Source organism: Typopeltis vanoorti, chromosome 4 (assembly GCF_054136105.1).
Source record: "Typopeltis vanoorti isolate ZY-2024b chromosome 4, IOZ_Tvanoo_1.0, whole genome shotgun sequence".
NCBI classification, from domain to species: Eukaryota; Metazoa; Arthropoda; class Arachnida; order Uropygi; family Thelyphonidae; genus Typopeltis; species Typopeltis vanoorti.
The window spans coordinates 30,086,797-30,113,446 of NC_143552.1; the positions used below are offsets into that span (position 1 = coordinate 30,086,797).

The 26,650-nt window shown below is 36.6% G+C and overlaps 1 protein-coding gene across 5 annotated transcripts in view; it reads right to left on the bottom strand.

Annotated features, from left to right (window-relative positions):
• The window catches only part of Oat (Ornithine aminotransferase precursor), a 279,809-nt gene that overhangs the window by 25,365 nt on the left and 227,794 nt on the right, over positions 1-26,650 (bottom strand). The gene's annotated exons all lie outside the window — the stretch shown is intronic.

Here is a 26,650-nt window from a genome sequence, read left to right on the forward strand (position 1 = left end):
TGTAATGTTTTTTTGTCAATTCATTAAATTTAATAGATACAAAGAAGATTTTCTTTTTCCTTACGAAACTGTCAAATTTATCCCGAACACCCTGTATATATATATATGAGGGTGGTCTGAAAAGTTCTCGACCTAACAATAAAAAAAATGAATTTATAATTTCAAAATTATGTTTATTTTTCGACATAATCTACCATAAGACTAATACATTTATTCCAGTGATGATCCAGTGCCATTATCCTGTCCCTGTAGTGGTTCTCAGTAAGATCTGCAAAATACCCCTCTACAGCTGCAATTACCTCTTGATTCGAAGAAAAATGCTGCCCAGCAAGGAAGAATTTTAGTTTTGGGAAGAGATAGAAGTCAGAGGGAGCCAAATGTGGGGAATAGGGTGGATGTTCCAACAATTCATAGTGCAGATCCCTTAATTTTCCCATTGCCAAAACACTTTTGTGGGCAGGTGCATTGTTCTGATGAAAGATGATATTTTTCTTCTGCAAATCGGGTCTTTTCTCATGAATTTTTTCGTCTAGTCTGGTTAAAAGATCAGAATAATATTCCCTGGTTATTGTTTTACCTTTTTCAAGATAATTAATAAACAAAATAACTTTATAATCCCAAAACACTGAAGCCATGACCTTTTCTGCTGATGGAGCCGACTTTGTCTTCTTTGGTGCTGAACAACCAGCTTCTCTCCACTGTTTTGACTGCTGTTTGGATTCTGGTGTGTAATGGTGAATCCAAGTCTCATCCATAGTAATAAATCGACGCACAAAATCAGTTTTATTCTTGTTAAAATGCTCCACGCACTGTTCAGAGAGTTCATGTGAGTGTGTGTTTGATCTGCTATGAGCAAGCGTGGCACTCATCTTGTGCAAAGCTTTTTCATTTGCAAACTTAGAAAAAACAAAAAAATCTTTCCGATAGTTTTGCCATCTATAGTCGAGGCCAAGAGTTTTTCAGACCAACATTCATATCTAAACCATCATCCATCTTTATTGTTACTACTATAAAACATAGGCAGACTGCTAAAGCAAGTTCAACTACTAAGAAAACCAAGCTTTCCTTGTATACAGAATCAAAGTGCTATCTACCCACCTCTAGATGAAGGTCTTGACAAGCTTTGCCAATACCTAAATGACTGCTCTAGAGATACTGAATAGTCTATAACTGATTGCATTATCTTGCTCTCCTACCACTTAATAGGAATTATGCTCACAATGAGATACAAGCTGAAAACAACTGGGTCAGGAACACTGCTAATTTTCTAGCATGTCCTTTCAGAACTGTGCTGATATCCCATCCAATATGTGGATGCTCAAGAGGAAGTGAGAGCATGTGTAGACATGAAAGGAATGGGATGACATGGGATCAAGAGGAAACAGTTGGAATTGAAGAGGGTTCTAAAATGAATAAGCAGAAAGGAAAATGGCCCCAGTCAAGCATGGAGAGATCACATCGAATGAGTGTTATCAGTGGAACCAGCTGTAGATCCAGGAATGAGCTGTTGTGTTTATATACAAATGCTAGAAGTGTAAGAAACAAGGCAGATGAAATGGTTGCACAAATTGAGTCTGTTCACCGAAAAATTGTTGGAATAAGTGAGACATGGTTAGATGAGGACAACATGCTGACAGGAAAGAATAGAGATGGAAGGATATGATGTGTTTTATAAGGATAGAAAGGGTAAAAAGGAAGGGGGGGAGTGCTATTGATGATAGAGAAAGGGTTAGGTCCATACAAAGTAAAGATGCAAGAGGAAAATAGTGCCAGTGGTTTTGAGGCAGTATGGTGTGAGATAGAGGTGAATGGAATGAAATACTTGGTTGGATGTTGTTATAGACCAGGAAATGTGGATAGTAGTGACTATGATGTGTATAATCAAATTAGCCAAGCAAATAAAAAAAGAGATCATTATGGGCGATTTTAATTAGGTCCATACAAAGTAAAGATGCAAGAGGAAAATAGTGCCAGTGGTTTTGAGGCAGTATGGTGTGAGATAGAGGTGAATGGAATGAAATACTTGGTTGGATGTTGTTATAGACCAGGAAATGTGGATAGTAGTGACTATGAAATGTATAATCAAATTAGCCAAGCAAATAAAAAAAGAGTGATCATTATGGGCGATTTTAATTATGACAATATAGACTGGAATGATGAGATAGCAACTGGAAGTGAAGAAAATGAGTTTCTTGAGTTCTTGAGGGATAACTACCTCAGACAGTATGTAACAGAGGGCACACGAGGATTGATGGTCTTGAATTTGGTCATCTCATCAGAGGATGTAATTATAAATGAAGTGTCAAATCACCCACCAATTAGTGAGAGTGATCATGAGGTGATTACCTGGGTGGTTGTCAGCAGTGTGAGGACCACTGTGAGAAAAGGGTATATGTGGAACTACAATGGGGTGATTATGAAGAGCTCAGGAGACAGCTTGCAGGTGTAGCATGGAATGAGGAGTTAGCTAGAAAATAGATCAATGCAGCTTGGGGTATTTTCAAAAACTATCTAGTAAATGCAATGTCTAAATGTATTCCAAGGGTGAGAAAGTTAAATAAGGTACGTGTGAAATGGATGAATAAAGAAATTAAGCATGCAATACAGACAAAAGGGCATTATGGAGGCAGAATAAGAGAAGTGGAAATGACCAATTCCATGAGGACTACAAAGACCAGGCAAGGTGAGTGACTTGGTTGGTGAGGGTGAACTGAAGTGAATGAAGCCAAAAAGAATCCTAAGGCGTTATTTCGATATGTAGCCAGCAAAAGAAAGAAAGACTATGGAAGGATGACATTGATTGAAGAAATTGGTATAAAGACAGCTGTTGCATTAGGTATGGTGGAAATACTTAATTAGCAGTTCATAAAGGTCTTTCAATCTTGTTAATGTGACTTCATGAAGAGAATGAGAGCAGTTGATAATGTGGAAGAGAGATTGACTGTAAATGAGCAAGAGGTGTATGGGGAGTTAAGCAAACTAGATGTAAATAAGGCTGTGGGACTTGATAATACATCACCACGTATTCTGAAGGAATGTGCCAGAAAGTTAGCACCGGCCTTGACATATTTTTTTAACACGAGTCTTGCACTTGGTCAAGTTCCTAAGGAGTGGAAGGAGGACAAGTTTGTGCCATTTCATAAAGGAGATGATAGAACTCATGCATCAAACTATAGGCCTATCTGTGTGTCACGTGGTGTAGTCAAGTTGTTGGAGAGGCTTGTGAGAACTAGGATCCAGAGTTGAGTTGACAACAATGGTATTATCTTTGATGGACAGCATGGATTTGCTAAAGAGAGGTCATGTTTTTAAGTAATCTACTTACTTATTACAATAAGGTGACTGCTTCCATGGACAGAGGAGAAGGATACACAGCAATATACTTGGATTTTGAAAAGGCTTTTGATAGATTACTGCATGATAAGTTGATAGCCAAACTAGAGTGGATGGGGTTGGATATTAGATAGGTGCATTGGAATGGAGACTGGCTATCTGATAGGTATCAACAAGTTGTGTATGGGGGAGCGATATCCGGGAAAAGTAAAGTTACTAGTGGTGTGCCTCAGGAGTCTGTTTTAGGGCCACTGTTTAACTTGTATATTAATGATATTGGTGAAGATTTGGATGGAGATATTCAGTTGTTTGCAGATGATGCAAAGTTGGGATGAACCATGAAGAGTAGAGAAGATGTTGTGGCCTTACAAGGAATTAAATAAATTGAGTGATTGGCCACGGGAATAAGAATGCGAGTTGAATGTTGCAAAATGTAAGGTTTTAAAATTTGGAAAACAAAAATGATGCAGAATTTATGATTGGTGAGGATATATTGTCAGAGGTGGAGGAAATAAGAGATCTGGGGGTGATAGTGGATAAGGATCTGAAATTTAGGGGACACAGCCAAAATTGTGAAGACAACACAAAGGCTTCTAGGAATGATGCAGAGGACACTGACTTGTAGAAGTAGGGAGATTCTTGTTCCATTGTATAAGGCTTTGATTAGGCCACACATTGACTATTGTGCCCAGATTTGGTCATCTGGTTTTCAGAAGGATGAAGAGATTAGAATAGATTAGAAACTATCTTAGCCGACTGACTAAGATAGTTTCTAATCTCTGGAATGTCAAGTATGAGGAAAGATTGAGAAGATGCAACTTGCAGAGTCTGGTGGACAGGAGGAGGAAGGGAGATATGATAGAGACCTACAAGTTATTAAGGGGTTGCTATAGGATCAATGCTGGAGAGGTTCTACAGAAAATAGTAGGCAATCAGGGGAGAACCAGAGGTCATCCCTGGAAGCTGTATAAGGAGGGTGTGAATAGGGAAGTGAGAAGCAGGTTTTTTCATGCAGAGTTGTGAATGATTGGAATGCCTTGCCTCAGAGTGTGGTGTCTGCAGAGAATTAGAGTGTGTTTAAAGCACAGTATGATGAGCTGTATGTTTGATAAAAGGACCTCATAGATGAGTCTTTGATTCCATAGAGTCTTGGGTAATAATAATAATATCACTACTGTGTTTGAATTATGTCTTTTGCAGTAGCTTTAATACCTCTAACTCATCTGCCCTCTGTTATTTTGCCATGTTCCCCTCTCAGTATCCGGAGAGCTAATGAGTCTGCTCTGCCAGGAATATATACCTTGCTAAAGGGATCAGTCTACAACCCTATTTCTATTGTATCTGACATTTACTTACCATACATATTCACCAAGATTATTCTTCAATTCATCATAAAATATTATTATTGGAATCACTTATGTTTAATTTAAATGTCTTATTTTGTTAAATTTTTGGTAAAATTTTACACATAAAGACATTTAAATTAAATTTAATTCTGGTAATAATATTTTATGATGAATTCTTCCTCTTATATCTTGAGTTTTAGAAGGAAAAAAAAATTATTCATCCATGTTATATAAAAAGTACCAGATCGACATAATAGAGGTGACTGAAACAAAAAACACAAAAACTGGTGAAATTTTTCTGAACAATAAATACAAAATGTTATATTCAGGCAATGACAATCAAGGAAAGAAGGAATAGCCATAGTATTCAACACTAAATAAGAGGCTAATCTTGAATAGCAGGCAGTCTCAAGTAGGGTTATGTGGACAAATACCAGAATGGGGAACAAGACAAGGAGACTTATTTGTGCCTATGGTCCCACAGAAGGTTCTACTAAGGTAGAAGTCGAGGAATTTTTTGAGAGTTTAGAGAAAGCAATTCACACAATGAAAAAGGAAAAACAGTCCTTGTTGGAGATCTAAATAGAGAGTAGGAAATGATTGTAAGACATACAAAAATATTTTCGGAAAATTTGGAGAAAACAGCAAAGCTAATAATAATGGCAATTTCTGCTCAGTACATGGACTGGTTATTACTAACACAATGTATCAAAATAAAACCGTGCACAAATTCACACGGAGAGAAGAGTAAAAGAATAAGAAAAGTCTCATTGACTATGTTATTGTCGATAATGATGTTTTCTCCCTGGGGCAGGACATCAGAGTGTACAGAGGGTTTGAAATTGGAAGTGATCACCATCTAGTCTTGAGCAGGATAAAATTGAATTTCATACTGAAAAGAAAAACATGTAAGAAAGTTTTAAAACAAGAGAAGTTGGCAGCTCTCAGATATGAACTGTAGACTAAAATATTATTATTATCATTATGATTATTTTTATTATTATTATTCAGGCCACCATGGAGTCAAAAGACTCATCGTGGGAGGTCCTTCCTAAGAAACACAAAGTCTATCAAGACTCATTGAGGGGGAGGTCCACCTAAGAAACACAAAGTCTATCATACCACTCCTTAAACTTATTGACCGTTCTCGCTCTCACCACTCCATCAGTCAATGCATTCCATGGTTCAACCACCCGCCATGCAAAGAAACCACTCCTCACCCTCTTGCTCACAGATTCCTTTCGTAACTTCCAGGGATGGTCTCTTGTCATCACCCCTTCCCACAGTTCAACCAAGTGAAAGAATTCCCCAGTGTCAACCCTGTAACCACCTCTCAACAGTTTAAAAGTCTCAATCATATCACCTCTCCTTCTATCAACCAAACTCTGCAGTCCACATTCCCTCAGCCGATCCTCATAACTATCATTGTATAGTTCTGAAACCATCTTTTTTATCCACCTTTGTACCCTTTCCATAGTTAATTTATCCCCTTCAAATCCTAGGGACCAAATCTGAGAACAATAGTCCAAGTGTGGTCTGATCATGGTCTTATACAACGGAATGATAACCGTTTTATCTCTGCAGGTCAGTGTCCTTCTCATTATTGCAGCAATCCTCTGTGTTACCTTCACAACCTTTGCAACATGGCCCCTAAATTTCAGGTTTCTATCAATCATCAACCCCAGATCTCTCATCTCCTCTACTTCCTCCGGTATAACTAGTCCCATAGAGTATACAGTGTCCCATCAATGTTTCCCAAACCTCAAGACCTTACATTTTGTTGCATTAAATTGACATCCCCATTCATTTGTCCATCTATCTAGCTTATTCAAATCCTCTTGCAAGGCTGTCGCAACTGCACTATTACTAATAATCCTTCCCAGCTTCGCATCATCCGCAAACAACTGAATATCCCCTAGCAATCCACTGACAATGTCATTGTTATAAAGGTTAAACAATATAGGTCCCAGCACTTAGCACTGTGGGACCCCACTTGTAACCTTCTGCCTCTTTGAAACTGCCCCACCATACACAACTCTCTGATACCTATCGGACAGCCAATCCTGAATCCAGTTGACCAATCTGACATCCAGACCCATGTGCTGCAACTTAAATATCAGCTTATCATGTGGCACCCTGTCAAATGCCTTTGCTAAATCTAAGAAAATGACAGTATATGTCTTTCCCTCATCTAATGCTCTTGTAACTTTATCATAAAAGACTAGCATATTGCTGAAACAAGAACGCCCCTTCACAAATCCATGTTGACTCTCACAGATAACATTACCCTCATCTGCCCAATGCTGTATACAGTCCTTCACTACTTTCTCCAAGATCTTACTAACTACTGATGACACACAAATTGGCCTATATTTAGACACTTTCAGTCTTCTACCGCCTTTATGCAATGGCACTATCTTACCTTCCTTCCATTACATCGGCACCTTTCCCACAGCCAGACTTTCATTGAAAAGCCAGGTAAAAGGCACTGTCAGTTCCCTAGCACATTCTCTCAAAACTCGTGATAAAATACTATCCAGTCCCATAGCGTTACTGACATCCAGAGTACTCAGTATTTGAAACACACTCTCCTCCTGTACCTCGAACCTTCCCTATCCCTGTAGCATTAAAACTGACTCCTCCAGGATGAAATACTCCTATAAAGTGTTAATTGAACAATTCCAGTACGTCCTCTGCATTAGTCACTCTATTCCCATTTTATACCAAATATCATTCTTCCACAGTCTTTTCTCCTCCTACTGGCCACATATCTAAAAAATTCCCTAGGATTTTCTTTGGATCTTAGGGCCAATCTCCTCTCATATTCCAGTTTTGTCTTCCTTACCAGACTAGTCACTCTTCTGGCCTGTGTCTTATACTCTTGATGCATCTTCTCTTCACCTATCTCCTTATATCTCATCCATAGCCTCTTTTTCGCATGCAATTCCTGTTTAATACTGTTTGTCATCCACTTTACTCCAAATTGTGTCCTCTTGTTCACTCATGGTATACAACTTACCACTGCTAACAAATATTCTTTCATAATTTCCCACGCACTAATGATATCCCAGCCTTCCAATTCCTCACTCCATGAAACTTCCGCAAGTTGACATCTTAGGCTATTATAATCACCTGCCTTATAATTTCACATACGTTCCCATTTCTTTGATACTTCTGCATGTCTATTAATTTTTTACAAGTCAAAACCATATGGTCACGCTCTCCAACTGGTGGGAGAGATGTCATCTCAGTTATTATCAACTCTTCTGATGCTATAACCAAATCCAAAACTCTTGAACCTCTTGTTCTCTCTATTACATGTTGCCTAAGACATTTGTCCTTCAAGAATTCTAGAAATTCCATTCCCTTATTGCTACATGCATCTTCCTCTCCCCAGTTTATACTACTGTAGTTAAAATCTCTCATAACAATCATTCTTCTTGCACTTGCCAAACTCAACTGTCTAAACATCTCCTGGTCCCCAACCTCTGTGCTCCTTGGTTAGTAGCAACACCCCACTAAATATCCTGTCTTGCTCACCTCTACCTCACGCCATATGCTTTCAAAATCATTAGTGCCACTGCCTTCCAAAGTCTCCACTCTGAGGACATAGGTCGTCGCTTATCATAAGCAGTACTCCACCACCACACTTTCCCTTCCTATCCTGCCGAAAAATGCTGTACCCAGCGACTTCTATTCCTGTCATTATATCCTCTTCTGTCATCCACGTGTCAGTGATCCCAATAATTTTTGGCCAGGCTGATGCTATCTGCGCCACGAATTATTCTCATTTATTCCGGATACTCCTTATTATAAAGCATATAAATGCCGTTGTTTCCATACCCAGCATTATCCCCTCTAGACTCCACTGGGCTCAGTGTTAGCTGATGTCGTCCCCCTTCTCCCAAGTACCCATTCCCACAAGAGGCTACCCCTGCTACCATCCTCCCTGGGACACACTGACTAGTTCAGAACAGCAATCTCTCCAGATGCCTACATCCTTCCTCATTCAAATATAAGCGGTCTCTCATATACAATTCTTCTCTGTCCTCAAACGCACACCAAGCATCCACATATTCCAGTCCTCTCTTGTCACACATTCTGGTACACAAACATTATTCAAGAAAAAATGAAAGAGTTTGACAAAAGGAACCAAACCTTGGAGATTCAGTGGCAAGCCCTGAAGGAAACATTGATTGATTCAGCCAGAGAGAGGCATGTGGTGAGGTTGTCTGCAAAGAATAGAAAAATCAGAATTCCATGGTGGACACAGGAAGTTAAACAGGCAGTAAAGGAAAAGAAGAAAGCATATCAAAAGTTCCTGGCAAAGAAGTCAGCTTGCGCTCTTAGAGAATACTGAGACAAATGTAAGGAAGTTAAATACTGTGTAAAACTAGCTAAACAAACGTTATGGGAAGAAACTTCGGTAAGAACATACAAAATAAATATCAAGAAGGTGGAAAAATATTCTGTAGGCTGTTGAAAAAGCTCAGAAATAGAGGAAAGAGTGCTGTAAAAGGCATTAAAAATGATAAAGTGATATGAAAACTGGAGAAAAATATATCCTTGATGTATGAAATAATTACTTCGAAAATTGCTAAATGAAACAATCAGTGACAGCACAGTGGTAAAAAACACTCAACAGGCATGCAATCAGGAATATATATCCATAACTGAAGCCATCAAAAGCCTGAAATGTGGAAAGGCAGCTGGAGTAGATGATGCGGAGGTATAAAATTGCAGTGGCTGCACTGCATAGTTCAGAAGGGCTGAACAGAGTAATGAATTCCAGATGATTGGAGTAGATCTCTCATAGTATCCATATATAAAAAAGGGAAATAAAACTGAATATGAGAATTACTGAGGTATTTCCCTGCTGAATGTTCCTGGTAAGATTTATGCAACGGTTGAGAATGATTATGGAAGTGAAACATGGTGAAGTAGAAGTTTGATTCAGACCAAATAGAGGCGTATCATATTTTCACTTTATGAGAAATAGTTGAGAAATCGTGGGAATATAAAAGAGATCTGTATTTAAGATGCCAAGAGAGAATCTATTCAAAATGCTACAGTTGCATGGCATCAATGGGGCATTATATCAAGCAATACATAGTCTTTATTTTAGTTGTAAGTCAGCAGTTAGAATGAAGGAAGTACAGGAAGGCGGTTTAATGTTAAATCTGGTGTCAGACAAGGATGTACATTATCCCCTCTGCTATTCATTAACTATCTGGATCACATTATGAAGGAAAGTGGTATTAAACCTGATATCAAAATTGGAGATGTTAATCTCAGCTCTTTGCTTTATGTGGATGATGTTATACTTCTAAATAAATCAGCTACAAGTCTGCAAGATTCCTTGACTAAATTGAATAACTGTTGTAATAGATATGGTATGAAGGTCAGCAGTAACAAAATAAAGACAATGAAAATAAGCAGAAGCATTGAAACTATCAACTGTTGTGAATGGAGAACCTATAGAACAAGTAAAACATTTCAGCTACTTAGGCACGAATTTTAGCAGGCATAATTTTTCAAATGACGTTTTTAAAGCACTTGAAAGCAAACTTGATCATTCAAGATCTAGTAATTATGACTTTAACTAATTTTATTATTTCTGGTGACCCTACTCGAAAATCAATGTAGCAGGTTTTTCTGTTATAGCTAAAACTGATAAAAAAACATTTCATATTATAACAGCTGTGAAATGGATATATGTAATTACCAGGGGCGAATATTCCGGGTGTGCTAGGTGAGCAGTGCTCATCCACGAAATATCAGTATCACCCATATTATATTTTTGCATTTATTTTCATTAAAGACTCCCCAAATGTTTGCAGACTTTGTGCAATTCCTAAAACTGAACACAATATAGTATACTAATGCTTCATTGTCCTCTTCACGAGAGTAATAAAGCATTAGTGCTTCATGAAGAAGACACTTTTCGCCACATAAACATTGCGTCACATTCACGTTAATAGCCCAGGTGTGCTTTTGAAATGCATACACCTTTGCGCCCTTTGAAAAGATGTAAAGAGGGCGTAGCAGGTCAAATTCTTAGCTTTCTAATATTTTTAAACCGCTGAGAAGGTGGGGCTGGGCGAGCTAAAATTTTGAGCTCACCCAGCACCTAGCTGTGATTGGTTATTGTGTCAACCAATCCAATTGAATGTTGTCACTTGTCATGAGTTGAGCGATTACTATATCCAATGGCTTTGTTACAAACAGCTGTTACACGTTTTCTGGAACTGAAAATTTGAAAGTGGATGTTAGGAGAAAAAAACTAAATGTTTCTCTTGCTATGCAGTATAGTATCTGTTGAGGTAGCAAAGTTTTTTTTAATGGTATAGAGACATTTTTATTCTAGTCTTCGGAAACAACAGACAGTAAAAAAATATCTATTCCTGGATAAAAGTGACTATTCTGTGTATTATAAGATGTTGATCTACAACAAAATACCAGCATATGTGAGATTGATAAAAACAAAAGAACCGCTGATGCTAAAATAACAAAAAAAAAACTGGTGAATGTAGGATTCTCGAAAGTGTGGATAATTCTGATAATGATCGAATGTTACGTATACTGAGTCCCCGTAAACAAAAGAAATTTCTTGGAAAACGAAGTGAAATATACACAAACCAGAGAAATACGCATAATATGGGCAACAAATTTGAGAGATGATTTGCTGCTCCATCAAACGATATTTATTCCTGCCATTCTCTGTCTCCTAGTAAGTTTTTTTTTTTAAGTATGTCATCATAAATTCACTTATTCATGTCTAGACTTTATAGGATCGTGCTATTTGTCCAGCAACTTATAGGACATACACATATCACAAATGCTAATTATTAATAATTCTTTTACCGTTAATGAAAGTATTTCTACTGACACTTATTCTTTCCTTTCATTTCCTATTCTAACATGTCTTATAAATGATGGTTCACATATTTCCATCTTTGAGTATTTCAAATATACCAACCAACTATAGCATTCTCCTTCATTGTTGTTTTCTAATAAAACTTAAAACAAACAGATTGTTCCCCACTCTACATAGAAGTATTCAAAGTTATCCTGCAATTAATTGCATTGGACCAATTAAGATGAGTGCTGATGCGCTATGCACTCTCAAAACTTTCATGCATCGATAAAAATGCAATCATGCTGTCATGGGCGTCTGTAGAGGGAGGGGGAAAATGGGAAACCCCCCAGGCTCGAGTAAAAAATTCCACAAATTATAATTGTAAAAGTGATTGAGATATGTAACCTTATGTCTTATAACTTTATATGTAAGCTTTGTCTGTATTAAAATTTTATTATGAGTTAGCCTGTTTCGGCCCATGGTGGAGTAGCTACAGAATACATGTTTTATTGCAACAATAAAACACGTGTTCCTGTTTTTGGCTCATCTTTTTCTGATTCGTGAACAGCGAGACCAGTTCATTGGTCTAGTGAGTCACTGAATGAAGTGTAAATTGTAAATTTATAGTGAAACAAATTTAAACAGAAAATTACATTTTTAAAAGATAAGTGTATGTAATTTAATATTATTTTACTTGTTAGTTTTATGATTTTTTTTTTTACTTTTAAACTGAAATAATTTAATTTAGGATTTTGGGATTAATTAATTAGTTGATTTTTAATAAAATATGCCATTCAATTTTTTATATATGAAATTGTGCTAAAACTGTATTAATTCTGAATACTTTTTCCCCAAGAATTAAAGATCATTAAAATCAATGTAAAATGAAAATAATGTACTGTATTTATAGTTTACATCAATAAATAATTACATCAAAAAATTCTAAAAAACACTGATGTAATTATTTAATTAAATCAATAATTATAAAAATTTATTGATGCAATTATCTCTCGGGGGTGGGGGGCCCCTGCAACCCCTAGAGAGCATGTTCCCTGGGTAGCGGATAGGGGAGCCCACTGTGTGTGTGCGTGCACGCACATCTGTATGTATGGTGGGGTGGTCTGAATAAGGACTCGTGGACCAACAGGGCAATCATCTTGATTGAAAGGGAAAGGCCACTCCCATGGACCGCTAGCTGGATCTATCCTCTTCTTCTTCTTCTACTTTGAGGAAGATCCACTTACTTTAATCTTTCCTATAAGGCCTTATCAGCCAACTCTTCTAATTTTATGACCCTTATACTATTAGAGTACTTGAGGGCCATGGGGTCTTTTCATTTCTGGCCTTACAACTATGCCCTCTCTATAAACCTTACTATAATTCTTCTATAATCTACTCTTTCCCCCCCTTCAATATACCCTATTCTATCATCAGGCTAGTCCCCTGATATGGAGAACATAATTCTACTTGTAAGCTGACAGAAAAAGATAATCGGATTGAATCTATGGAAAACGACCCTGGAATGGAAAAGGTAAAACAAAAATGGAAACGACAAAATATGATACACATAGCAAACCTCTTAATGTAAGAGGTATAGCATATAAAGAAATAGAATTAGACCAACTATTAAATGAAAGAAATTTTAATAGCAGTAATCACTGAAACAAAAAAAGAAATTAAAAGGAACTATGAGAAATGAAAATTTTAATGTGATATACAATAGAGTTGACAGAGACCAAAGAGCACAAGCAGGAGTCATGATTTGGATTCATAACTCTCTTTCAAAACAGATAAAACATTATAAATCATGGAATGAAAGAATAATAGAAGCTAGAATAAAAATAGATAGAGGCTATTTAACAATAATTGGTTTATATGCCCCAGAAGAAGGAAGAGAACAGAGAACAGGATAATATTGATTTTTATAATCAGCTACAAAACATATATAATAAAATAAATAAAAATGCTTACGTAATTTTAGCAGGAGACTTAAATGCAAGAATTGGAAACACGAAAATTAATAATAATACAGGAATACATGGAGAACATATTCTAAACAGGAATGGTAAAAAATTGATCGACTTTGTAGTTTATAATAACCTAAAAATAATGAATTCCTTCTATAAACATAAAGACATACATAAATATACTTGGGCAGCAAGAGAATGGAAATCAATATTAGATTATTTTATATTAAATGAAAAGACATCAAAATTTTCACTAGATGTTAGAGTTCACAGAGGATATGAAATATCCTTTGAAATAAGAAATAAGCAGTGACCACTTCCTTGTTAAAATAAAATTAAGATTACCACCTAAATGGCTACAAGTAACAAGAACGGAAAGAAAATTTGAAACATTTGTTTATAAAACTAGTGTTACATCTCTAAGTTCTCCTTTCTGGTTTTCCTTTTTCGGCTTCTAGTTATTTTTGTTATCTTATAATACCCTAATTTAGTTTCTTATTTTAAGAAGTTACGTGTACCTGAAATTAGTTCCTGACAAATTATTTTAGGATAGACTGCGCCAGCCAGAAAACAGTTTCTGATACTAAAACTTAAGCTACTAATTATATCAACAATTTAATTGAGGTTAGAGATCACGTGGTATGCAGTCGTGGCCCACTTTTTTCCCGCTCTTTATGCAATATCCCCTACTTATACAGTTTCTCCTACTTATACAGGTCCGAACTTTTCTAAGCAGTAGTTCAGTCTCAGACAAAAGACCCTTGCCACATCCGAAGAAAACCCGGGACTAAAGTTAAGGAACCAACTTCACTAAGGAAATAGCCGGTAAGGTGCAGAACTTTTATTTTATATTCACTCAATTAACAGTTACTGTTTTAGTCAGAGGATTAAACTCTTTGCTGTAAAACTTATATAAGTTATAGGCTCAATATAAGGAGCAGGGCCTTCACACACTATCAAATATACTGAATCATTTAATAACTGTTCTGCTATAATGTCTCTCTTACACAAGAGATTAAACTAACATAGGAAGGTCTTATCACAGACGATTAGTTCAAAAGGATCACTTAGATGGCTCGAGCTGGGCTATGCTAAAGGTTCTCTCTCCTTTTGTTTCCTCTCTTTCTATATGTCTTGTTATATATAAAATAAAAGTTCTGCACCTTACTGGCTATTTCCTTAGTGAAGTTGGTTCCTTAACTTTAGTCCCGGGTTTTCTTCGGATGTGGCAAGGGTCTCTTGTTGCACCGCTGTCTGTTGCTTTTCTTTCTCCTCAAAGGATCTCCTTTGCCGTCCTCACATTGGTAGTAGATATACCAATGACTCTGTCTGCTGGTCTTTTGATGTTCTGTTGGATATCTTGTGCATATCGGATACCACAGCAACGTGGAATGTTGCTGGATACCGGAGACAAGCTTCCTCAGCCTTCACGGCCTTCGAACAAGAACACAGGAACACGAGAGAGCGTTTAAAGTGCGCACGGCTCCTTATATTTCATCCGTGAGCGATCTCTCTCATTACTTTCATCACCTACTTAACTATCCCTGATTCGTCAGGTATTGATGATGTCACATTCTTTTCTCCACGCCTTTCTTGATGAAACTGTTACGGTTGAGGTTACCGGATGGCTATACGGTTTTTCTGCTGTGTCACTGTGGACGCTTACGTAGTGATTTGACCTTCCGTTGATTGGTTGACATATGATTCTAATTTCTTTAACATAATTTTTCCATACTGGACATGATTTTAGAATACAATTTGGACTATTTTATAACAACCTTACTAATTAAATTGATATACCGTCTTTGATTACAATTCATTTATTATTTCTTTACCCCTGCTCTTCAGAGTATAAGCATGTTTTTATCGTAAGTCAATTTCTTCTCATGTTGGGTCCGAAATAAATGGCTGACTGATAGTGGGCCGTTTATTTCCAAACCAACACTAGACTATTGAATGACACAAATGTACAATAGCTATATGAACAAAGAATTAACCAATAGCTAGATAATATAAAACAAAATGAAGAAATAGAAAGGCTTAATATAAAAACTAAATGCAGCAGCAAATGAAAGCTTAGGAAAGACCAAAAAATTCAATAAAAGGAAAAAACTGAAGATCTGGGATGGTACAATGAAATAATCAAAAAGAAAAAAAGAAACCTATCACAAATGGTTAAGCAGTAAAAGATTAGAAGATGAAATAGAATATAAAAGAATAAGAGCCATAGCTAAAAGAGAAGTCAGAAAAACTTTGTTTTTCTGACTTCTTTGTTTCTAATTTAGATCATGATTTATACAGAATAAGACCCAATGTATATAAGATTTTGAAGCACTTCAATAGAGATACCAAAGAAAACATAAAATTAAACACCGAATTGAAATTAGAAGAATTTCTAAATTACTACACAGAATTGTGGACAGACAAATATTTTAAAAAAGACAACTGGCAAACAATTAACGAAAATGAAAAGGAAATAACTAAAGAAGAATTAGAAATCAGCCTGAAAGAAACAAACGGAAAATCACCTGGAGAAGATAAGCTAGGTTCAGAACTATATACATACATAGGAACAAAATTCAAAGAAAGACGCTTAATATTTTTAAATAAAATTTATTCAACTGGTATCCCCCCCAATAGAATGGAAAAAAGCAATTGTGATTCCTATCTTTAAAAAAGGTAATAGAGATGACCCTAAAAACTATAGAGGTATCAGTATACTAAATTCCTGTTACAAAATATATAGCAGAATCTTAAATAACAAACTAATGAAATATTCCAAAAACTTTATTTTAGAAGTACAGAATGGATTTAGAAAAGGACAATCATGTAAAGACTTTTGCCTAAAATTAATAATAGAGAAAAGAAGAGAATACAATTTAGAAACACATATTGCATTTATTGACTTTGAAAAAGCATTTGACAAAGTTAAACGAAACATATTATTTAACATATTAAAAGAAAGACAAATACCAAATAATATCCTAAAAGCTATCACAAGTATATATGAAAATAATCAAATACAAATAAGATTAAATCACGAGCTATCATATATGAGAGAGATAAACCAAGGGGTTCGACAGGGATATCCCCTCTCAGCAACTCTTTTTAATATCTACGTAAATGAAATAATAATAAAGTGGAATAAAAATTTACATCAAGGAATTAAACTTTCTCCTACAGTGAACTTAAACACTCTCCTCTTTGCCGACGACCAAATAATAATTACAAATTCTGAAGATAACTTACAGAAAGCTATTTTAGATCTAAATGAGATAGCCAAAGATTATGGTATGATAATATCAACAGAAAAATCAAAAACTATGGCCTTTAAAGGACAAGATCCAGCAAGAACTAAAATGGTAATAGATAACAAGATCTTAGAAAAGGTGAATTCATTTAACTACCTAGGATGTATGATCATATATGAAAATGAAAAAGATATAAATGTAAAAATTGCAAAATATTTAAAAATAACAGGTGTAATTAACTCTATATTTAAACCAAACCTAGTTCAAAAGCAAACCAGACTAAAAGTATACCATACATTAGACCTAGCAGTCTTAATGTATGGAAATGAAATCTGGACAATAAAACAAAAAGGCAAACAAAGATTAATAACAGCAGAAATAAAGTTTATGAGAAAAACTGCAAAGTATACCCTATTTGATCACAAAAGAAATGAAGAAATTATGAAAGAATTAAACCAAGAACTAGTAATAGAAAAAATTAAAAAATATAAACATAAATGGATGGAACGTGTTCAAAGAATGAAAACAGAAAGATTACCAAAACAAGCCTTAAAGTACAAACCATTAGGAAAAAGAAAATCAGGACGTCCTCTTATATGATTCAACAATGACTTCTAAAGTCGGAACAGGCCATGCTAGGCCTAAATCCTTGATACGCATGATGATGATGATGATTGATGTAATTATTTGTCTCCAAGCTTCCCCCCCCCCAAAAAAAAAAAAAAAAAATTTTCTGCAGACGCACATCCATGCATAAGGTCAAATTGACATGAAATTTGTAGCTCATGTTGTATAACCCACATGACAGTAGACACCAACTGAATATCACTCTGAACAGTGATTATCAGTGGCATGTGATGCCACTGATAATCACTGTTCAGAGTGATATTTGTCTATCAAGTACTGATGGCGGTAACTTGTGGAAAGTGGTGGGACTTTATATATCCAAACATTATGAAGTATCATTTTACCACAGATGAACAATGAAATATAGACAAAATAGGATACATGTCAGATTGCTTTAAGATTCAAATGTTGTACTAGTATCAAATTATCTGGTATTACACCAAACCAACAAACTTTACATTAAGATAATTCTGTATTCTATATCTTTTCATGTAGAACACTTTATGAGGCTATGTAACTCACTTAATAATGATGTTCTCTTTCTTTGGAAAGACAACGGTTTAAATCCCTAAGAGAACCTTTTTCAAGGCTTTTCTACTTAAAGTGAGTTAGATGGTCTCATGTAAAAGTAGTTTTTTTTTACCCCCTCCTGGCAACTCTAATTTTTCATCCCAAGAAAATGAGGCAGAATACAAGCATTAACAGATATAACAGACTATGCGGAAAGGATTAAGCCAGACATTTTAATAGAAGAAGAGATGAAACATTTTTAACCACGCTACCGGCCAAGACGTCTATAGACGTTCACGTTATCATGGATGTGAAGTGCTTATTAAAATTGTAATACCATTGTTATAACAATGAAATATATGATGGATACGAAGCGTATGCGGATGCGTATTTGATCCATAACGGCCGGTAAGGTGGTTAATAAACCAACAAGCATTATGTGAGTGGAATGTTTCTAATTATTATTTTTTTTTTTATATTCTTCTTCTTCAACCTTCTAGTTCTGTCCACTGCTGGAGAAGATCTCCCCCATTATTTTCCAGATCACTCGGTTTTCTGCCTCTCCCATCCATCTCACTCCTGCAATTTGTTCAAGTTCATCTCTTCACCTTCTTCTTCATCTTCCTCTTTGTCTTGCTCCATCCATTGGTTTCCACTCTGTTGTTTTTCTAGTCCATCTCCCATCACTGCATCTGCAATATGGTCCGCCCATCTCCACTTAGCCTGTTTAATGTATTTTACAATATCCATGACACCTGTTTGAGATCGTATCCAGATATTTGTCTTCCTATCTCTTAATGTTATTTTTAGCATACTTCTTTCCATGCGATGTTGTGTTGTTCTCAGCTTTTTATTTAGGGCTTCTGTTAAAGTCCATGTTTCTCCTCCATATGTTAGGTCAGGAAGTATGCACTGGTCGAAAGCTTTCCTTTTTAGACTCATAGGGATGTCACTTCTGAATATGCCTCTCATTTTCCTATAAGCCATCCATCCAAAGTGAATTCTTCATTTAATCTCTTTTCTTTGGCACTCCTCAAAGGATAACAATTGGCCCAAATATACATATGAAATAACTTGTTCTATTTCATGGTTTTCAACTTTGATAGTTCTATGGTTTATGTATTTATTCATCATTATTTTTGTTTTTTCTCTATTTATTAATAATCCAATTTCTCTGGAGGCTTCATTTAGCTGATTTAGCCTTTCTTCCAGATCTTCAAGATTATCTGCTATTAGGACAATATCATCTGCAAATTTCAGATGATGCAGCCTTTCTCCATTTATGTTTATTCCTTTTGTTTCCCAATCAAGGCTTCTTAAGACTTCCTCTAGTGCAGCTGTAAATAATTTGAGAGATATGGTGTCACCGTGCCGGATGCCTTTTTGTATTGGGAACTTTTCACTGTTTTTATATAATTTAATTACAGAAGTTCATTATTGTAAATATGTTTTAGTGTTTCAACATATGGTTTCTCAGTTCCCTGGGTTTCAAGTGCTCTAGTGTTGTAGATGTTTTAACTGAATCGAATGCTTTTTCATAGTCTATATAGGCCAGACATAAGGGTTTATTGTATTCAATTGATTTTTCAATGAGCTGTCTTAATGTGTGAATATGGGCCAAAGTATTGTAATTCTTCCTAAATCCAGCTTGCTCACAGGATTGCATTCCCTCTAGTTTAGATTTTATTCTATTATTTATAATTTTTGTGAAAACTTTACATATGGTGGGGAGTAGGCTTATAGGTCTGTAGTTTTTAATTTCTTCCTTATTGCCCTTTATAAAAATTAATATTAGAAGTGAATTGTTCCAATTTTTCGGAATTTTTCTCTGTTTCAGGCATTTATTGAAGAGTTTACTCAACTGTTTGATAACAGGGCTTCCTCCCAGTTTTAAGAAGTCTACCATAATTCCATCTTCTCCTGGGGCCTTTCCATTCTTCATTTCCTGCAGTGCCATTTCCACTTCACCTTGTAAGATCTCAGGGGCATCGTGTTCTTCCTCATTCGAGTTATCCATAGAGGATTCTTGGATGTCCCAGTCTTTGTCTTCAGAGAGTTCAGTATAAAATTCCTGAATTCTTTTGATTATTGCATCTCTATTTTTTTATCAGTTCACAATGTTTTCCTCTTACAACAGCTATTTCCTTTGTTCCAACTGACAATATTCATCTTAGGACCTTCATATTACTATTGTTTTCTATTGTTTCTTTAATTTTCCTAGTATTATACGATCTAAGTTCATGTTTCATCCTTTTATGTATAGTTTTACAAATTTCCGTATATTCTATTTTATTGGTGTCATCCAAATCTCTTTTCATATCTCTTCTTTTCTTCATCAGATCTAAGGTTTCCCTTAGTTTTTCCTCTCAGTGGTGCCTTTTTACACCTCCTATTTCTAGTGCACAATTCAAGATAGATTTTGTTAATATTTCATTAGCATCATCGATGGTAGTAGCTATGTTTAACATTTTTAGTTCATTTTTCAGTGATTCTCTATAACAGCTTTTATTGTGGTAGAGGTTCTGTAGATTCACTAAATTGGACTTTTTTCTTATGAGCTTATTCCTTTCCCATTTTTTGTTGATCCATACTTTTGCCCTTACTAGTCTGTGGTCACTTCCTGTGTTAAATCTATTAAGCACTTCGGTATTATTTATTATATATTTTCTGTTGGAGAGGATGAAATATATTTCATTGTAAGTTTGTCCATTTGGGCTTCTCCAAGTCCATTCTCAGTTGATTTTCTTCTTGAAAAAGCTGTTCATAATAAAGAGATTATTTTCTTCTGCAAATTCAATAAGTCTTTCTCCTCTTTCATTCCTCTGTCCAAATCCAAATTTACCAATGGAGTTCAGATGGTCATCTCTGCTTCCAATTTTGGCATTAATTATTATTATTATTATTATTATTATTATTCAGGCCTCCATGGAGTCAAAAGACTCATCGTGGGAGGTCTTTCCCAAGAAACACAAAGTCTATCAAGACTCATTGAGGGGAGGTCCCCTCCCCCTAAGAAACACAGTCTATCATACCACTCCTTGAACTCATTGGTCGTTCTCACTCTCACCACTCCATCAGGCAATGCACTCCATGGTTTAACCACCCTCCATGCAAAGAAACCACTCCTCACCCTCTTGCTCACAGTCTCCCCCTCGTAACCTCCAGGAATGGCCTCTTGTCATCACTCCTTCCCGTTGTTCAACCAAGCGAAAGAACTCCCCAGTGTCAACCCTGTAACCACCTCTCAACAGTTTAAAAGTCTCAATCACATCACCTCTCCTTCTTCTATCCACCAAACTCTGCAGTCCACATTCCCTCAGCCGATCCTCATAACTATCATTGTACAGTCCAGAAACCATCTTTGTTATCTGCCTTTGTACCCTTTCCACAGTTAATTTATCCCCTTCAAATCCTAGGGACCAAATCTGAGAACAATAGTCCAAGTGTGGTCTGATCAGGGTCTTATACAACGGAATGATAACCCTTTTATCTCTGCAGGTCAGTGTCCTTCTCATTATTGCAGCAATCCTCTGTGTTACCTTCTCCACCTTTGCAATATGTCCCTTAAATTTCAGGTTTCTATCAATCATCAACCCCAGATCTCTTGTCTCCCCCTACTTCCTCCAGTATAACTCCTCCCATAGAGTATGCAGAGTCCCATCGATGTTTCCCAAACCTCAAGACCTTACATTTTGCTGCATTAAAATGACACCCCCATTCATTTGCTCATCTATCTAGCTTATTCAAATCCTCTTGCAGGGCTGCCGCAGCTGCACTATTACTAATAATCCTTCCCAGCTTCGCATCATCTACAAACAACTGAATATCCCCTTGCAATCCACTGACAATGTCATTGATATAAAGGTTAAACAATATAGGTCCCAGTACTGAGCACTGTGGGACCCCACTTGTAACCCTCTGCCTCCTTGAAACTACCCCACCATACACAACTCTCTGATACCTATCAGACAGCCAATCCTGAATCCAGTTGACCAATCTGAAATCCAGACCCAAAAATTTCCTCTAGTCACCGACTAGACTTGAAACTAAGTCTTCCTTCATGCGGCCAAGCGTCGTGGTATGCAAATGTCACATCCACTCAGCTACACACTCACTTTAAAATCACCCATTATAATTATGTAGAATTCTTTAGAATTATAGAATGTGGATTCTAATGTTTCATAGAACACTTCTATCTCTTCATCTGGATGGTCCATAGTTGGGGCATATACTTGTATAATTTTCTGTTGGTATCTTTTATTTATGAAGAGACTTAGTTCAGCTATTCTTGATGTTATTTTATTTACAAACAAGACATTGTCCTTGATTGTTTTATTTATTAGGAATCCTACACCACCAGTTGAGTTTCTGTCACATTCACAGTGATAGAGTAGATTTTTTTTTTATATTAGAACCTGATATTTACTTGATTATTAGAACATTTACATATGAGAAACAGATCAGAGCAAAAATATACGACAAACTAAAGTAAGTAATGGGAATTTTAGAATACCGAATTTTTTTCTTTTTTCAGAAATGGCAGGAGTTGCTATTTGGGGAAAAATAATGAAATTTTATTATTTGATCTGGGCATGCTAGTTAAACTGTAGTATGTTACTTCACACACTGATCTTAACTCAAATTACTATGAATGTGAATTATTACAAATGATATGACATTTTCAATAATTAACAAGAGATTGTTACTGACAATGCATACAACAGTCTTGATATCATCAAAATAAAATGCACACACAAGCAAAATTGGAAGCACTGTATAAAACAGCTGAAAAGGTTGGTCTTAAAATAAATATCACTAAAACAAAAGTTCTTAAACTGAACAGGAAATGCCACAAAGAAATTAAAATCAATCAACATGCAGTATGAAAAGTTAAGAATTTGTGGATAATGAAGGTGGAATTGACAGGGATATGCAAAGATTGACAAAAGTAAATACTGCTTTCAGAAATCATCCAAATGTCATAATAAAACTAAAATAAAGATCTTCACTAGTAGTAATCTGATCCTTATAATGATAAGGCCTTAGCATTACTACTAGCTAAGGCCTTATCATTATAAGGATCAGAGACATGGAAACTGATGAAAAAACAGAAGGCTAAATTAAATAGATATCTGTGTAAAATATTAAAACTATTTTGGCCACAATGTATAACAAACAATGACTTACATGAACTGACTGGGCAAAAAGTATCATCAGTGAAATAAATAAATACAGATGGAAATAGACTGGGAAAATATAGAAAATGGACAGCAGGGAGATTCATAGCTTTGGCATGAATTCCAGAAAAATTAACTTGGCAGAGTATGACAGAAAAAGGAAAGAAGTATGGCTGGTTGACTGAGCTGGAAAAAAGATCAATTAACACAAACAGATGTGTCTGGAAGAAACAGATTTACCCTCTTTGTGCCTCATGGCACAAAGAGGGTAAATACGTAAATATAAGGGTACAGTTGAGTAAAAAAAAAATTTTTTTTTTGCAACACAGCAGTTGTAATGCAGTTACACAAAGCTCAGCAAAACTATACCACAGTTTAAAACAGATCTAATTCAACATAAGGCCTCTAAAATTTCAAAAGAAACTGCTTTGTTAAGAAGACAGAAGCAACTGCTTGGTTTATGAACAACGAACCATTCATCTGCCATGCATTTCAATGTATTACAAGGCATGAGGTTCTGTATTACACTTCTTTTTCATTATATGGCAACAAATGCAATGATTTTTATACTGGTGACCAGTTGACCAATCTGACATCCAGACCCATGTGCTGCAACTTAAATATCAGCGTATCATGTGGCACCCTGTCAAATGCCTTCGCTGTCTAAGAAAATTGCAGTATATGCCTTTCCCTCATCTAATGATCTTGTAACTTTATCATAAAAAGGCTAGCATATTGCTAAAACAAGAGCGCCCTTTCACAAATCCATGTTGACTCTCACAGATAACATTACCCTCATCTGCCCAATGCTGTATACGGTCCTTCACTACTTTCTCCAAGATCTTACTAACTACTGATAACACACAAACTCGTCTATAATTAGACACTTCCAGTCTGCTGCCGCCCTTATGCAATGGCACTATCTTACCTTCCTTCCATTCCATGGGCCCCTTTCCAGCAGCCAGACTTTCATTGAAAAGCCAGGTCAAAGGCACTGTCAGTTCCCTAGTACATTCTCTCAAAACTCGTGGTGAAATACCATCCAGTCCCACAGTTTTACTGACATCCAGAGTACTCAGTATTTGAAACACACTCTCCACCTGTACCTCTAAACGTTGAACCTTCCCTATCCCTCTAGCATTAAAACTGACTCCTCCAGGATGAAATACTGCAATAAAGTGTTCATTGAACAATTCTACTATGTCCACTGCATCAGTCACTCTATTCACATTTTTATCCCACAATATCATTCTTCAACAGTCATTTCTCCTCCTACTGGACACATATCTAAAAAATTCCCTAGGATTTTCTATTGATCGTAGGGATAATCTCCTCTCATATTCCAGTTTTGTCTTCCTTACCATACTAGTCACTCTTCTGGCCTGTGTCTTATACTCTTGATGCATCTTCTCTTCTCCTGTCTCCTTATATCTCTTCCACAACCTCTTTTTCGCATGCAATTCCTGTTTAATATTGTTTGTCATCCACTTTATTCCAATTTGTGTCCTTTTGTTCACTCATGGTATACAACTTACCACTGCTAACAAATATTCTTTCATAATTTCCCATGCGCTAATTATATCCCAGCCTTCCAATTCCTCACTCCATGAAACTTCTGCAAGTTGACATCTTAGACTATTATAATCACCTGCCTTATAATTCCACATACATTCCCGTCTCTTTGATACTCCTGCATGTGTATTCATTTTCCAAGTCAAAACCATATGGTCACTCTCTCCAACTGGTGGGAGAGATGTCTTCTCAGTTATTATCAACTCTTCTGCTGCTATAATCAAATCCAAAACTCTTGAACCTCTCGTTCCTCTATTACATGTTGCCTAAGACGTTTGTCCCTCAAGAATTCTAGAAATTCCATTTCCGTTATTGCTACATGCATCTTCCTCTCCCCAGTTTATACTACTGTAGTTAAAATCTCCCATAACAATCATTCTTCTTGCACTTGCCAAACTCAACTGTCTAAACATTTCCTGGTCCCCACCCTCTGTACTCCTGGGTCTGTAGCAACACCCCACTAAATATCCTGTCTTGCCCACCTCTACCTCACACCACATGCTTTTAAAATCATTAGTGTCACGTAGCCTTCCAAAGTATCCACTCTTAGAGGACATAAGTCGTCACTTATCATAAGCAGTACTCCACCACCACACTTTCCCTTCCTATCCTGCCGAAAAATGTTGTACCCAGCGACTTCTATTCCTGTTATTATATCCTCTTCTGTCAACCACGTCTCAGTGATCCCAATAATTTTTGGCAAGGCTGATGCTATCTGTGCCCCCAATTCCTATCCCTTATTCCGGATACTCCTGGCATTAGTATATAAATGCCATTGTTTCTATACCCAGCATTATCTCTTCTGGACTCCACTGGGCTCAGTGTTACCTGACATTGTCTCCCTTCTCCCAAGTATCCATTCCCACAAGAGGCCACCCCTGTTACCATCCTCCCTGGGACACACTGACTTTTCAGAACAGCAATCTCTCCAGATGCTTACGTCCTTCCTCATTCAAATGTAAGTGGTCTCTTGCATACAATTCCTCTCTGTCCTCAAATTCACTCCAAGCATCCACATATTCCAGTCCTCTCTTGTCACACATTCTAGCTATTATGTCATTCAATATTACTGCTCTTCTGCTCAGTTTGCCATTATCATACCTAGGCAACACACACACACACACACACACACACTATCTTTCCTCTCTGTGTCTTCTTTTGTACCACCTCAAGCAAGAATCTCATATCTCTTGCTGCCCTATTTACAGCACCACTCAAGTCATTTGTTCCCACCATCACAATCATCTCATCCACCATTTCACCTCTCTTAACTGCCAAAGCCACCCTTCCATCGTTCCTCCTGGCAAACACTTCTCATGCATCCTATCTTGAACACCACGGATCATTGAGTCCCCATACATTATACCTCTTACCATTCCCTCTCTCCTATTGTTTCCATTTTCTACTCTTCTTTCATTCCCATCCTCTCTCTCATTCCCTCTCTCCTACTGTTTCCATTTTCTCCTCTTGTAGCACTCCCATACCTCTCTCTCTCATTCCATTTTCTCCTCTTCTCTTAGCACTGCCATACTTCTCTCTCTCATTCCATCTCTCCTACTGTTTCAATTCTCTCCTAGCATTCCCATACTTCTCTCTCATTTTGTCTCTCCTACTGTTTCCATTCTCTCCTCTTCTAGCATTCCCATACCTCTCTCTCTCATTCCCTCTCTCCTATTGTTTCCATTTTCTCCTCTTCTAGCACTCCCATACCTCTCTCTCATTCCTTCTCTCCTCTTCTAGCACTGCCATACCTCTCTCTCATTCCGTCTCTCCTACTGTTTCCATTCTCTACTCCTCTAGCACTCCCCTGCCTCTCTCTCTCTCTCTCTCTCATTTTGTCTCTCCTACTGTTTCCATTCTCTCCTCTTCTAGAATTCCCATACCTCTCTCTCATTCTGTCTCTCCTACTGTTTCCATTCTCTCCTCTTCTAGAATTCCCATACCTCTCTCTCTCTCATTCCTTCTCTCCTCTTCTAGCACTTCCATACCTCTCTCTCTCTCCTGTTTC